The sequence below is a fragment of the Peromyscus leucopus genome, chromosome 10, assembly GCF_004664715.2.
Source record: "Peromyscus leucopus breed LL Stock chromosome 10, UCI_PerLeu_2.1, whole genome shotgun sequence".
NCBI classification, from domain to species: Eukaryota; Metazoa; Chordata; class Mammalia; order Rodentia; family Cricetidae; genus Peromyscus; species Peromyscus leucopus.
Genome location: NC_051071.1, coordinates 79899023 through 79915537, shown reverse-complemented (window position 1 = coordinate 79915537; position 16515 = coordinate 79899023). Strand labels below are relative to the sequence as shown.

The 16515-nt window shown below is 42.1% G+C and overlaps 2 pseudogenes; one reads left to right on the top strand and one right to left on the bottom strand.

Moving 5' to 3' along the window:
- Window positions 1-7898: 7898 nt before the first annotated feature.
- Window positions 7899-9261, bottom strand: LOC114688668 (annotated as a pseudogene).
- Window positions 9262-14558: 5297 nt separating this feature from the next.
- LOC114688660 lies at window positions 14559-16231 on the top strand (annotated as a pseudogene).
- Window positions 16232-16515: the final 284 nt, after the last annotated feature.

Here is a 16515-nt window from a genome sequence, read left to right as displayed (position 1 = left end):
CCCTGATCTTCACCTGCCTTCCTTGGCATGCACACGCACACGCACACGCACACACAAATGTAACAGATTTTTTCAAACTGAATATTTTAAACAAATATTTGCTTGTGCTTACTATGTGTCAAGCACTATTGAGAATGGAGTAGTAAATAAAACAGATAGAGCTGCCCCCACCCAGCTAATGTCCTAGGTTCATTGACATCAGCTTTTAGCTCCAACAGGACCCTTGTCATAGAAATATAAACCTTCAACCTCACTAAATATAATGCATACATAAGATACCATGGCTGTGATGGTTAATCTTCATTGTCAATGCGACTACGTTTAGAATCACCTCTGGATGTTCAGGGCATTGCCAAAGAAGTTGGACAGAGCAGGGAGGCCACCCCATGACTTGGTGTCCTGGACTGAAGAAAAAGAAATGAGAAAGCCAGCTGAGTGCTTGCATCATTTCTCTCTGAGCTCTGACCAGCCATGTGACCCCCTGTCCTGTCACCAGCCTTTCCTGCTGTGAAGGGTTGATTGCATTTTCTCAAACCATGAATGAGATGAATCCTTCCATCCTTAAGTAGCTTTTATGTGAAATGTCAGGACAAGTTCTTAGCCTATGTAGGTAGGATGACCTTGAATGTATGCTCCTGTTTCTACCGACAGAATGGTGGGATAACAAGGGAGTACCATGTGCCCCGTTTAATGAACTTCACAGGTCCAGTTGAGGGTTTTGTGTATAGTAGGAAAGCATTGTCAAGTGAGGTACGTCCAAGGGAGCTAGGGACCCAGGAATGCTATGGGAAGGCTATATAGTGGCATATTCTCTGAAAAAGAAAGGAAGGAAGGAAGGAAGGAAGGAAGGAAGGAAGGAAGGAAGGAAGGAAAGAAGAAAGAAAGAAAGAAAGAAAGAAAGAAAGAAAGAAAGAAAGAAAGGAGGAAAGAAAGAAAACAAATCAATATGTATGAAACCTAAAACTTCAAAAATAACAGTTAAAGAAAATTATGGTTATGTGAAATACACACCTGCTGAATTCTGATTCTATATCTACTTTATATGTCAAAGCCCTTTATAATCTCTAATTTTTCCCTGGTGCTGGAGATCAAACCAAGGAGCAAAATGCAAGCTGTGCATGCGACCAACAATGGTTGAACCCCACACCTCAAACTTCATGTACTCTTTACACCCTGTACAGCTGAAGATGGAGCCCAGGGCCTCATAGGCATTGGGCAAGCACCCTGCCATTGAGTATATCTCCATTTTAACTAAAAAGTTACTTTTTATTTTTTTTAACTTGTGAAATTTGTTTTTTTTTATTTAGGTATATGCACAAGCACACATTTCATGTGTTTAATAATGCACATGAATGCAGGTATCCACACAGATTACTTCACCAGGGGCTGGAGCTCCAGGCATTAGAGAGCCACCTGATATGGGTACAGGAAACTGAACTTGAGCACTTTGAAAGAGCCCCAAGCCTGTGTGTGCTTTTGAGCCATCTCTCTGGCTCCAGGGTCTTTGGATAGAGAGTCTCACTCTGTAATCCAGGCTGGCCTGGATATTTAGTCCACTGTAGTAGGTAGCCCTTCCAGCTTTGATCTGGAACTTCCAACCCCCATCGAGATTTGGGCAACTGTCACACCTACAAGGCGGCCCAAGGGAGGTGCCTGGAGACCCGAGATCTGGATGGGCCAGCATGCTCTTGGTTCAGGGACCCTGAATGGTAGAGATGGACCGAACAGATCTCCAGAGAACACTGCTGGATTTTGATACACTTTCCCCAGACCCCAAAACCTACCTATCCCTTAATTTGTAAGTTACGCCATTAAATAAATATACTTTTAACTACGTGGAGTAGTCTTAGTAATTTCACCAATATCTGGAACACAACGTGGGGCACGAACCCATGACCCTGCGATTAAGAGTCTCATGCCCTACTGAGTGGGCTAGCTGATGAGCTGTGTCAGATAAAGAATTAAGAAAAGTATTAACTGAGTCCTTGGCGTTTGACAATGCTAATGCAGAATGCAGAAGAATACTTACACCATTAAAGGTCAGATCATCTCCTCTGGAAGAATGGATTCAATATACTAATGTTGTTCTGTCTCTTTACTACAGTAATGAGGCTTGGATAGGAGAGACAAATCCCAGAGGTGAAAGAAGGCCCTGTAGTACCAAATGTTTAAATGTGGTACACCAGGTCATATAAGTAAAAACTGTACATGGAGTACTCCTAGAAGTATTACTCCTTCTAGGAATAGCCTAAACAGGAGACCCCAACCACCTCCTGGATTATGTACAAGATGTGGCAATGGCTGACACTGGACCAGTGAGTGCAGATCAAAAATAGATATACAAAGCAACCCTTTACTGGTGGGAAATGCCTCAGGGGGCCTCTTGCAGGCCCCCAAATCAAATGTAGTATGAACATTCCCAGTCACTGTGGAAGAAATTCCTCTCCAGGACAACTGAATAAACCAATGCCTAATGTAAAAACTGATACTGCAATGGATGATAAAACAGCTTTGATAGATGGATCACAGTTTACAAAGAACACTATAAAACAAATATTTTGGCAGACCTCCATAAATGAACAAAGACCAAAGCTTAGAATTCGAATTAATGGCCTGGTTCTGGAGGGCCTGGTAGACACAGGTGCAGATGTGACTGTAATTACACCAAAATGTTGGCATCCAAATTGGCCTCTTCAAGAGGTAGATGTCCAACTTTTAGGAATTGTCACCCTATCTCAGATAAAACAGAGTTTGAGTTGGATTGAATGCATAGGGCCAGTAGGTCAGAGAGGAAGACTGAAGCCATATGTAGCAAATGTAGCAGTAAATCTTTGGGGCCAAGATCTGTTACAACACTGGAATACCCAGATTAAAATTCCTATACTTTCAGAAAAGGAATACAGACCAATGCATGTTTCTAGGAATAATATCATGACATGCTATAAAAATCAGTCACCAACCACTCAGGCAGTTCACAAACAGAGCACAACTGTTGTTCAACTCTCAGAAGTACCAACTGCCTTACCTTCAAAATGGCTAACTAATAAACCTGTCTGGGTTGGACAATAGCCTTTGACAAAGGAGAAGCTACAAGCTTTAGAACAGCTGGTTCAAGAGCAGTTAAATGCTCAACACATTGAAGAATCTACCAGCCCTTGGAATTCTCCTCTATTTGTTATCAAAAAAAGTCTGGTAATTGGAGAATGCTGACAGATCTGAGAGCTATTAATAAAATAATTCAGCCTATGGGCTCCCTACAGACTGGGATGCCCTTGTCCTCTCTGCTACCCAAAGAATGGCCTGTAATAGTTATTGACTTAAAAGACGGTTTCTTTACCATACCCTTACAAGAAAATGATAGAGAAAAATTTGCCTTCACAGTACCTAATTATAATAATTCTCAGCCAGTCAAGAGATATCAATGGAAGGTCCTCCCACAGGGAATGTTAAACAGCCCTACTTTATGCCAATACTTTGTACAAAAACCATTGGAGATAATTCATGTAATGTTTCCACAATCCATAATTTATCACTATATGGATGATATCCTATTAGCTGATCCAAAGTTAGATACATTAGAAAGCATGTTTGAAGAAGTAAAAAAAATTTTGCCTCGCTGGGGAATGCAAATTCCTCCTGAAAAATACAAAGAGGAGATTCTATTAATTACTTAGGATATAAGATAGAGCTACAAAAAATTAGACCCCAAAAGGTACAACTAAGGAGAGATCGATTGAAGACTCTTAATGATTTTCAAAAGTTATTAGGATGCATTTCCAACTTACTGGGTATCATGGGAATATGCAAAGATGGACTACAAAATTTGGCTAATACTCTAGAAGGGGACAAAGAATTAAATAGTCCAAGAGAATTATCAGCCAAAGCTGAGAAGGACTTGGTTCTAGTAGAAAAGGCAATTCGAGAAGCACATGTGGATTGTGTGGATCCAGAACTTAAATGCATTCTTGTCATATTCCCCTCCAGACATGCCCCAACAGGTATTTTGATGCAGAGAGAAGATATTATATGGAATGGATATTCCTACCAATAAGCCAAATAAGAAATTAAAGGCTTATATAGAAAAGATCTCTGATTTTATTCCAAAGGGTAAATTAAGACTTTGCCAGTTGACAGGAATGGACCCAGCAGAAATTGTAGTACCTTTAACTAATGAGGAAATTTCATCACTATGGAAAGATAATGAATACTGGCAGAGAGGCTGCAGTAACTTTTTGGGAGAGATTAACAACCACTATCCCAAAAGTAAGAGACTAGAATTCATAAAGAAGACTGAATGGGTCCTTCCTCACATTGTATGACAAAAGCCAATTTTTGGAGTCCTCACATTCTATACTGATGCAAACAAACCAGGGAAAGCTGGATTAAATCAGTAGACTTAAGTAAAGTGGTACAAAGTCCACATAGCTCTGTACAAAAGACAGAACTCTATGCCATTCTTATGGTATTGATGGACTTCACAGGAACCCTCAATATAGTCACTGACTCTCAATATGCAGAGAGAGTTGTTTTACATATTGAAACTGCTGAATTTATTCCTGATAATACAGAATTAACTTCATTATTCATACAATTTCAGGAAATCATCAAAAAAAGGGAACAACCTATATATATAACACATATCAGATCCCATACAGGTCTGCCAGGACCTCTAGCACAAGGTAATGATGAGATTGATCAGTTACTAATAGGTAATGTGCTAGAAGCCTCAGAATGTCATAAGAAATACCATATAAATAGCAAAGGTTTGAAGAAGGATTTCTCCATCACTTGGCAACAGGCTAAAGGATATTGTGAAAAAATGTCCTACTTGTTCCATCTATAACCAAACTCCATTACCTACAGGGAGCAATCCAAAAGGTATACAAAGAAATAAAATTTGGCAGATGGATGTGTTTCATTTTGCAGGATTTGGAAGATTAAAGTATGTACATCATACCATTGACACCTATTCAGGATTTCAATGGGCAACCCCTATGAGTTCTGAAAAGGCTGATTCTGTGGTTACACACCTATTAGAAGCTATGGCCATCATGAGAATACCTGTACAAATTAAGACAGACAATGCCCCAGCATATGTCTCCAATAAAATGAGACAATTCTTTGCTTATTACAATATAAAGCATGTTACAGGTATACCACGCAATCCCACAGGCTAAGCAGTCATAGAATGTTCCAATTGAACTTTAAAGGATATGCTAAATAAACAACAACTGGTAACAATAACTCCTAGAAATAGACTGCATACTGCTTTATTAACCTTGAATTTTCTCAATGCTGATGAGAAAGGAACAACAGCTGTGGAGAGACATTGGACTACAGACAAAACTCCTGAGCTAAACCAACCGGTTTATTTCAAGGTTGTGCTGACCTCAGAATGGAAACCTGGATATGTTCTAAGTTGGGGAAGGGGTTTTGCCTTTGTTTCTGAAGGAGAAGAAAAGATATGGATACCAAAAAAATTAATAAGAATTTGATTCGAACAAGAAAAACCCCTTGATGAGGAGAAGTAAAAGCTCATCCACCAATGTGCCATATCTACAAGTTGTAAGAAAAATTTAACAATCAAAGTTTTGGGTGGGGTTCTGTTTTTGTCTTTCCAGGATAATGGAAATACCCATCTTCCAAAAATCATAAGGCCTTGGACACCCGGATGTTTAGAGCAGAAAGAAAGAATCTATTGGTACCAATCTACACACGGTAAAATCTCGCTGTCTAACATCTATCTCTCTATCAATCTAGAACAGTTGTGGTTCCAATTCAATTATAAGCCAAGCTGGCTTTGGAGATGGAATTGGCTCACTCCTTCTCTAAACCCAAGCATATTGCTAAAAGAAAAGTTTGAGAGATTCTTCAGTCCCATATCAGAAGAGCCCTCTGGTGTGGGCCAGAAGGAAACCAATAAAAATGGACCATTGTCTTCTATATTTTAATTCTCTCCATGGTTACTCTTGATTTCTGAGAATCCTTTCTTACATGCTATGTCCTCTTTAAATCCAAACCTCCCATTTTTGATAACAAATAAGTTTTTCCAATAGCAATCTCAGAAGTCTCCAGAAGGAAAATGGGGCCCCAACAACAGCAACTCTACCCAATCCAGAATGATGCCATGGTAATCATCATCATACTACACTTCTTGCCAGAATTTCAGACAATCTTACCCATTACTCTAAGACTTGCTGCAGAACCTACAGTTAGTCTAACTGAGATTTAACTATCTGAGCTTTCTCACAGTACCCAACAGAAATAACTTCACGCCCTAAACAGCAGGAAGCAATTCTAAGAAAATGATGCCCCTGCTCCCTTAGGTTTCATAATTCTCAGGGTTATGGATGATGGTTATAGGGTTGGGGGTGGAAGAAAATATTAGACTCAGTATTCTAAAAAAAAAAGGGAAAAGAACAAAAGGAATGGATAGGTACAAGATATTATGGTAGATTATTGTATATACTAGTAAACAAATTTAGTAAAATAGCAACCTTAGATAATTTGCACTGTAATTTGTACTGTTATGATTTCTTATATGTTGATACAAATGTAAACTATTTTTATATTCCTGTTTAACATAATTTATATATTGATACAAATACAGAACTATATTTGTTATAATGTACATATATGTCTACTCTTATTTAAAATATTTTTATATTGATACAAATGTAAATTTATATCTGTCATACTTTATGTATGTTCTATTTCTGTTTAGGATATTCGGTATTTTGATATATATTTAAGATTATTGTCATATTGCATATTGCACTATATATTCCTACCTCTGTTATAAATATTTTATGTATTATCACAATTTTGAAGTCATCGTTCTTTACCATACATTTGCTTATAGACTGTTTGCCTTGTTCACGTGAAGCCTTAATCCTTAGGTTATTTCAGTAGATAAGACTTAGAGATTTATAGTCACCTATGCCTGTCATCTCTATAGTTACATTAGTTAGATTATCCAGATTTACAGATACATAGGTCAGATGGACAGGTAATCTTCAAACACTTCATAGACCTAGAGAATATGGCATTGAAATAACTTAGAATTCTGTTGACGTGAGACACAATTGCTCCTGGAGGCACCAATTTGATCCCGAGAGAATGTTGGGCTTCTAAGACATTTCCATTTGAAAGTTTGTCTTCTTGGCACAAAATGGCCTACTGAGAAAAGAACTGCCCTTGCCTCAACAGCTGACAGTATGAATGCAATGCTTTCCTTTCTGGACAAGCGGGACACAAGGAAAGCGACCACTGTACTTGGCCAAGACAGAGTAAGATGGTCTTTCAGAATTCCTGCTTCTGAAAATGGTCTGTCAGATACTCTAGGCCTGTAGCCAATTTGAATGCACCAACAATGCTGAGAAACATTAGGTGACTGTCCAGCCTCCAGCTGTCTTGGTCTACTCTTGCAAGATTCCTGAAAGTTGCTTGCATCCATCTACCATTTCTCGGGTACCATTATGTTCCATCTCAGGTCTTTGATGGGATTGAAAAGTAGCAGTTATAGTTACAACCTAGTATATATAATATCTTAGATAGAACATATTAAGTATTAGATTCAGGTTCCTTAGGATAGGACACCTTTTGGAATGATCTTCGTATCATGCCATTTACCTGTGCTCTATACTTCTCTGGATTTTAGTATGTATTTCTTTCTTGATATTGTTTGCATTGGTTGTAGTTCCATCTTATCTAGGTCATTATCCCTCATTATTCCTGGAAAATATTTGATAACCATTCCTTTGTATTTAGTCTTTTATTTGGTTAAAACCATCTTATTTAGACAAAAAAGGGGGAGATGTAGTGGGTAGCCATTCCAGCTTTGATCTGGAAGTTCCAGCACCCATGGAGACTTCGGCAACTGTCACGCCTATCCTTGCTTACCTGAGTATTTGTTTCATGTGGTCTTTGAGAAAGAAGATGTCATCAATGGAGAGATGCTGCAGACAGTGGAGTTTGGAGAACTGAGCAAAGGCCTTGGTGATATGCTTCTCAGTATCTGCTGTCCTGTAGACAAGCCTGAAAGTGTTCTGGCCCTTGTTTTTCAGGGAGAGTTTGCGAAGACTTCTAATCTTTCCAAGGCAGGAAGCAAATTATGCCATTTTGGACACATTCCAGGCTAGGTTCAATTCCAGCTCCTCAATGTGTCCTGGGTGAAAAACATTCAAGATCTCTTTCACAGTGCACATAGGCACAGTTCAGATCTTCATGTTTATACAGTGCAGCTGTAGAAAGTCTTTTCTCTGCTGGAGCCACTGCAAGAAGCATGCTTGCTCTTCATTCAGATGGAGCCTGAGGTAGAGGTCAGTTATCACCTTCAGATGCCACCGCCTCAGTGCATATCTGGGAAGGTCCTTCACTACAGGCCTCTCATCCACAGTCTCTGCTGAACAGACCCCATCCTCTCTTCCAGTCCATATGTTCAAGAACTCATGGTGAACATTCCTCAGGTCAAGCACCTAAAGTTTCTCACTCCTGTGGGTAAAACGTGTAAAGTGTCAGCAGACATGACAAGCCCCAACACCCAACAAGTTTCCACTACACCAGCAAGTTTCCACTACACATCTCTAATGTCAGCTCTTCCCTCCTGCCAAGGTCTCTTCAGCACCTAGTGTCCAACGTAGGAACTCATGTGTGTCATGGAAATCTCCCGTGAGCTGCATGTGTACAGCTGACCACTTTCCTTCCATTAAGTTACTCTCCATTTCTACCTAGTCCCATGTTAGTGGTTGTTGGAAAGCCAGAGATAGGCTCCTTCCTTTCTGGCTACATCTACTCTGTCCTCTAATCCATACTCAACTGTCCTTACTACTGGAAACAATTGGATTAAAGACCCCTGCATTCCAGGACCATGACCCCATCAGAAGCCTCTGACCACCTACAAAGTCATTCTCCCTGACCCACAGTCTCTCCCACGGGCCCCTTGTGCTCAGTCTACAGTACTTGGTTGTTGCTTACCCAGAGTGAAACTCTCTTTTCAGATGCGTGTCTACTCCATCTAGTACAGCCTGGAAGGTTTCCAAGTTCGGAGTCTTCATCAACATCCCCACATGGAGACGGGGGAAAGGCCAGGCTTCCACCATTGCCTTCACAATCCTAGTGTGTCTGCCATTGAAGGCGTACTTGAACAGTGCTGGGAAGAGCATCCAGGGCAGTTTCTCCAGAGCAGAGATGGCCAAGGCCTCATTTCTCAGCAGTCCTGCCTGCCAGCTCCTCCAGTGTGGGTGGGGTTTGACCACTCATCAAGAATGGTCTTCAGTCAGAAGTTTCCTGGGAAGCATTCAGGTGAAAATATACCCTGTCTCAAAATAACAAAACAAAACAAAAATCTTCGACTCAAGTATTGTTTTGGCTGCATTCCCAGACCTCCAGACAAGGCTACCACAGAGCCGATATCTGATGCAAAACACATAGGTGTGTATTGATAACAAGCAAGCTTGGGCTTGGTCTGTGTCCAGTATCTGATACAACAGGTACTGGAGGATGGCCCTGAGCTCTCAGGGTGATCAGCTTTTAAAGAAAACATAAACAAGGGTGGTACAAGCCTTGGTGTCCTATGATTGAGTGAGGGTGTGTAAGCTTTGAATTTAGTGCTTGGGGTTACAGTTTTCATTTTGGGGGAGGGCTAGCAAGTCCCAGGCTCTGTCCTTGAGTTTCCATGGGGGCTGGCTGGCCTCCCATGTTCACATTGACTCATGCACATAGCTTTCAGCTGGTGAGGGATCCCAGAGAGTAATCAACTGGCTGAACCTTCAGAGGTCAAAGTATGTGCACAAAGGGAGCTACTGCAAGGACTCTATCTTTTTTTGTGTGGGTGTTTGTTTGTTTTTCGAGACAGGGTTTCTCTGTGTAGCTTTGCCCCTTTCCTGGAACTCCCTTTAGAGACCAGGCTGTCCTTGAACTCACAGAGATCTGCCTGCCTCTGCTTCCCCAGTGCTGGGATTAAAGGCATGTGCCACTACCGCCGAGACCCATTTTACTCTTACAATACTTGTTGTGTGCATTAAGAAATTAATCAGCAGAGACATGGACTATGTCTTTTGTTCATGGACCTCCCAGAAACTGCTTGCTCAAGTCTCAGCAAACTGAAATTGAGGCCTAATCTCTGAGAGAAGACAGAGTAGCCTGTTATGGTGTCTGCTTGGCCCTTTCAAGAACTACATGGTGCCCTGAAATGATGTGTAACTCCAGTCCCGGGAGATCTGAAGCCCCGCTTTGACTTTCTTGGGCAGCAGGCATACACGAGGTGTACATTCCTACATGCAGGCAAAACATTCCTACACCTAGAATGAATCTTAAGGAGTTTGGATCAGTACCAGGAATGGCAGCAAATGCCTTTAATCCTCACACTGGGAGACAGAGGTAGGTGTGTCTCAGTGAGTTCAGTACCAACCTGTTCTAAGTAGGCAAACCAGTCAGGCATACAGAGTGAGCATCTACCTTAAAAAATTTTTAAAGCTGGGTGGTGGGGGCACACGCCTTTAATCCTAGGACAAAGGAGGCAGAGGCAGGTAGATCTCTGTGAGTTCAAGGTCAGCCAATTTACAAAGTGAGTTTTGAGCCATGAAGGTATTACAAGGATAAACTGGGAAATAATGTAAAATAAAAGAAAAACAAACTGGGATAGGAAAAAATAAATAATAAATGGAGGAAAAAAGAGCTAAACACAAAGTATGAGGAAGACATATGGATGTGGGACATGTTCAAACACAGAAGAATCCCATGGAAAAACAAAATTGGTAGCCATAATATATAAGTAAGGGAGGTGTAGTTTGTCTGTGTCTGTGTGTGTGTGTGTGTGTGTGTGTGTGTGTGTGTGTGTAAATGACCTAAGAAATCATTATGAGACAAAGAACCATCAAAGATGCCAGGAGTTTCTTTTGTGTTGGCTGTCTACTACTGGTCATTGAATCTGTCCTTCAGAGTTCTTTGTATCTCCAGGGAGACTGCATTTGAGAGAACTATTTTTCATTTGCAAGTCCTTATCAACTGGAGACAGAGTCTGGATTAGGGAGGGAAGCTTAGTCCACTTATCTCAACACCAGCACCCCATGTGGTGCATACCCATGCAGGCCCTGTTCATGCTGCCACAGTCTCTCTGAGTTCATAAGTGCAGCAATTCTGCTCTGTTTAAGAAGGGTTCCTGGGTTGGAGAGATGGCTCAAGTTTAAGAGCACTGGTTGCTCTCTCAGAGGTCCTGGGTTCAATCCCAGCCATTACACTGTGGCTCAAAACCATCTATAATGAGATCTGGTGCCCTCTTCTGGGCTGTAGGAATATATGCAGGTAGAACACTGTATACATAATAAATACATACATTTAAAAGAAGAAGGAGGAGGAGGAGGAGAAGGAGAAGGAGAAGAAGAAGAACAAGAAGAAAAACAAGAAGAAGAACAAGAAGAAGCATTCCTGGTATTCTTTGTCCCCTCTGGCTTTACACTTTTACTTCCTCTTCTTCCACAGGCTTCCCTGAGCCAACAGGAGAGAGTTGATGGAGACATCCCATTTAGACTAGTATTCCAAGGTCTCTCACTCTCTAACCAGCCTCATTACTCTCTCTCTCTCTCTCTCTCTCTCTCTCTCTCTCTCTCTCTCTCTCTCTCTCTCTCTCTCTCTCTCTCTCTCCATCTGTGGGTGTATGTGTGTCTGTGTATGCACACGAGCATTGTGTCATGATGTCCAGGAGAGGGCAGAGGATTTCCTAGCCTCTACTATTCCTGCTGGGCACTGAACTTGTGTATTCTATAAGAGCAGTGCATACTGGAAACCTCTGAGCTTCCCTCCATGCCCTGTAATCCTTCCTTTTAAAACTCCTTACAGATTCCTGAGAACAACTGTGACATCGCCCTCTCTGACACATTTTTTAAAAATTAATTAATTACTTTTTCTATTATCAGCTTGATACAGCATAAATTCCGAACCAAGAAGGGAAATGTACATTGAGGCTTGCCCAGTAATTGAGTAAAACAAAACTTATTATAAGTCACATTCATCCTAGGGTCCACCTTGCTATATAGTCCTCCTGGTTCTGTTGGTTGCAGTCTGATTGTTCTTTGCTTTATATCTAGTATCCACTCATGAGTGAATGCATACCCTGTCTGTCTTTCTGGGTCTGGGTTACCTCACTCAGGATGATATTTTCTAGTTCCATCCATTTGCCTGAAATTTTCATGCTGTCATTGTTTTTCTCTGCTGAGTAGTACTCCATTGTGTATATTTTCTTACCACATTTTCTTAATCCATTCTTAAGTTGACGGGCATCTAGGTTGTTTCCAGGTTCTGGCTATGAGGAAAAATGCTGCTATGAACATAGTTGAGCATGTATCTTTGTGGTATGATTGAGCATTCTTTGGGTATATGCCCAAGAGTGGTATGGCTGGGTCTTGAGGTAGATTGATTTCCAAATTTCTGAGAAACCTCCATACTGATTTCCACAGTGGTTGTACCCTGACACATTTTTAAAATTGTTTTGAGAAATGGTTTAATGCAGGCCACACTAGCCTCAGCCTTTCTATATAGCCAAAGATGACCTTGAATTTCTGAGCCTTTCACTCAAATCCTCACATTATGGAAAGGCAGGCATGTTCCAAAATTTCCAGATCACAAAACCTATGGTTTTGTAAATGCCAAGCAAGGACTTTACTATTTGAGATATAGGTACAGAAATGTTTTCAAAACAATTTTTTTTTGTTTTATTTCAAGACAGGGTGTCCCTGTGAAGTTTTGGTGCCTATCCTGGATCACGTTCTGTAGACCAGGCTGGGCTTGAATTTACAGAGATCTGCCTGGCTGTGCCTTTGAGTGCTGGGATTAAAGGCTTGTGCCACCACCACCCAGTGCATTCCAAAATATTAATGGATGCAAGCCTTCCTCCTGCCTGACCCTCTTGAGTAGATGCTACTTCAGTTTACTGACAGAGCATCCAGTTCAGGACTTGAGTTCCAGATCATATTCCAGACTGACTAGGTGTTTTTCACAGGGTCCATTGACAAAAATAGTTCTTAATTATTTTTGTGTCTATTATCAGTAACAGATTAAATCACAAACTGACACAAACTCAGACTGCCTTTGTCACAAGCATCAATTTCAGCGACACATGATGATTCATAACAGTAATCCAAAGAGGAAGGATGCTGAGGCAGGAGGATTATAGGAGTTAGAGTTCCAAAACAGCCTTGGCTTCAGAGCAAGACTCAGGCACTGGAACAAATTCAAAACTAAGTAATAAATAAGCAAATTAAAGAACAAATCAACAAACTCAGTGTTTGTAGTAATTAACAAGAGGAATGTTTATATTGATCTAAGACTTTTGAGGGTGTTTTCACAAAGAGTTCTGATTCAATCAACAAAATGATTGAATGTTATCTGTAGAATTAAAGGGGTAGAGATTGAGCCATCCAATCAAATTGCAGCTTTGGAGTTGTAAGTTAGGATTTCAAAAGGGAGGGTGAGCAAGAAGCTATATAAAGGCTTCAGGAGAGCCATGGAAGATACTGAGAGACCTGGAGCCTGGAGGAAGCACCTGGCTCAGCTGGGATAAAGAGACTGTGGTCAGTGCTCAGAACTGGTGAGTAGATGTCCTCCCTTGGGTCATGCAGTTAGATATAGGGACCTTTAGACCAAGATGGATCAGGAAATTTTCATTTCTGTCTCTTCAGATGAACACATTGAAGACAATGAGTAAATCTAAATGAAGTTTTACCTTCAGCTCAAATGTCTTTCTGTGATGAAATCTTGTTGATTTCATTATGGTTGTTGATTGCTTTGAAACAATGGTTTCCTTCATTGTTCAACCTGTCCTAGAACTGGCCCTGGAGTTCTGGGGAGGCTGGAAATCAAGATCCTCCTGACTCAAGGTGCTAAGGTTATTAGCATGTCCTCTCATACTGTGGGCCCTTCATGTTACTGTTTATATTTGTCTCATGTGGACCTGTAGACAACATATTTTTGACTCCATGGCATTTCCTCTGCCAAAGGCTACTTCCTGGGGAGGTGTGTTTCCATTACTCACCTCAGTGTATCAATTCTGTTTCTGGAAACCACTGGACAGGTACAGGAGTGATATAACTAGTTGAGGGGCAAAGGACATGCTCCTCTTTACTGCCAACAGACACATGACATGATTACTTGTTATACATACAGCATCAGCGATATCTAGTTCAGAGTCATGTAACAATTAAAACCCTATAGGCCTGTCTTATGGCCCTGAGTGCTTCCATAAGCTCAGAACACAGAGAGAATCTCTCTGAGGACAAAACCCTGAGGATCTTAGCACTCCAGAGAGGCAGAGGAATGCTTTACAATCATCTTTTCCCCTTTTTTGCTGTGGGGTCCCCAAAATCACACAGAATACAATGGAGATGTTCCTGTTGTAGAAAGTGACCCTGGACATTCCATCTCCAAGATGGCTGCTGTCAAGAAGGAGAGACATTGGTAAGGGTTTTGCCTGTGGCCAGTGGTTGATGTCAGCCTGAAGAAAGATTCTCAGAGGAGTGTAACAGTCCAGAGGCCCTTTTGGGAAGAAGAGGCTACTTCAATAAATGGAGTGAAACAAAGAAAATTCAAGCCCTTCAGTCATATCAACAATGCTGGACCACACAAAACCGTGCTGGTACTGGGATAAGAAGGACTTGGTACATACACCCTCACAACTTGAAGGACTTGATCCAGCCACTGAGGCCTGGTACCATAAAGAGGGGGCTCGCTTCATCTTTGACATGAGCATCCATTTGGGATTTCACTTCGTCACCTTGGCTACTGGAATCATTTATTTTCGTCGATTCTATATGTTTCATTCCTTCAAGCAATATTCACGATATGTTACAGGAGCTTGCTGTCTCTTTCTGTCTGGGAAAGTAGAAGAGACACCAAAGAGATGTAAAGATATCATCAAAACGGCTCACAGTTTACTAAATGATGTCCAGGTCAGTCAGTTTGGACATGACCCAAAGGAAGAAGTCCTGATGCTGGAGAGGATCTTACTGCAGACCATAAAGTTTGATCTACAAGTAGAGCACCCAAACCAGTTCCTACTCAGGTATGCAAAGCAGCTCAACGGTGATAAAAAGAAAATTCAAAGGTTGATTCAAATGGCATGGACATTTGTAAATGACAGTCTCTGTACCACCCTGTCACTGCAGTGGGAGCCCGAGATCCGAGCTGTAGTGCAATGTATCTCGCGGGACGCTTTCAAAAATTTAAAATCCAAGAGTAGACCTCCAGACCCATGTCCAGGAGATGGTGGGAACAGTTTGTTGAAGATGTCACCGTAGATGTTCTGGAAGACATCTGCCACCAAATCTTGGAACTTTACAGGGAAGAGAAACAACACACCCCTCATCCCCCGCAGCAGCCCCCAGCTCTTCAGCCTGCATCCCAAGTGGCACAGCTACCACAGTCTTGGCCATCTCCAGGTTCTGAAGCAGCAGAGCTTCAGCAGCAGCCCAAGACACCATCTCCACAGACAGCCTAAGTGCACAGCCATGGCAATTTCTCCAGAGGAAGAGAACAAAGCCACAAAACCACCACTTAAGATTCCCAAACTTGAGACCATTCACCCACCATTGCCTCCAGAGCACCCACCTGCAGACTGGAAGCCTCCTCTCCCTCCTGCCTTAGAGGAGGCTGCATCAACTGGTCCTGGGGGAAGCAAGGGAGCCCCCCAAAGTCCAGATTCCTCCTCCAGCCCACCCAGCTCCTGTGCACCAGCCCCCACCATTGCCACATCGTCCTCCACCCCTGCCGCCCTCCAGCTACATGACTGGGATGTCTCCCACCAGCTCCTACATGTCAGGAGAGGGCTTCCAGAGCCTGCAATCCATGATGCAGACCAAGGGTCCCTCCTATGGTGCCCTGTGCGCAGCCTATGGCCCACATGCTCACATTCCCTACCACCCCTATGTCTACCCCCCAACCCACCTCCACCTCCTTTTCCTCTACCTCCAGCTTCCTTCCCCCCATCTACCCTTCTTCCCCCTACCCCAGGATACCCTCAACCTCCCCCTACCTAAACCCTAATTTCCCACCCCCACCTCCACGCCTGCCCCCTACTCATGTAGTCTCTCCTCACCCTCCTCCAGGTTTGGGTTTGCCACCATCCAGCCACCTGGCTCCAGCTCTTCCCCCTGGTGGACAACCTCCTGATCCCCCACCCATCCCCCCACCTGGCATGCCACCTCTTGGGGGCCAAGTGTGGTCAACCTGGATGAGATAACAGGACACCTTTTCCCTTTCTGTTTGATTTGTTCATTTGTTTTAAGCCTGGTATACAATGACACATATTAATCAACAATGTAAAAGACTGTACTTTCAAGGATCATTAATTTCTTTACTTTGAGAAGGTTGGCTGAATATGGAGAGGACTAGAGAGCATGAGGAGGAGGCTCACATCCTCTGCTGAGCATACAGTTGCCTCTTGCTCTCACCTCACTGGAGTAGGTACCTGTTCTACCTATGACCTTGAAGTACCAACTCCTGAGGCGTGGCCTCAGGGCTACT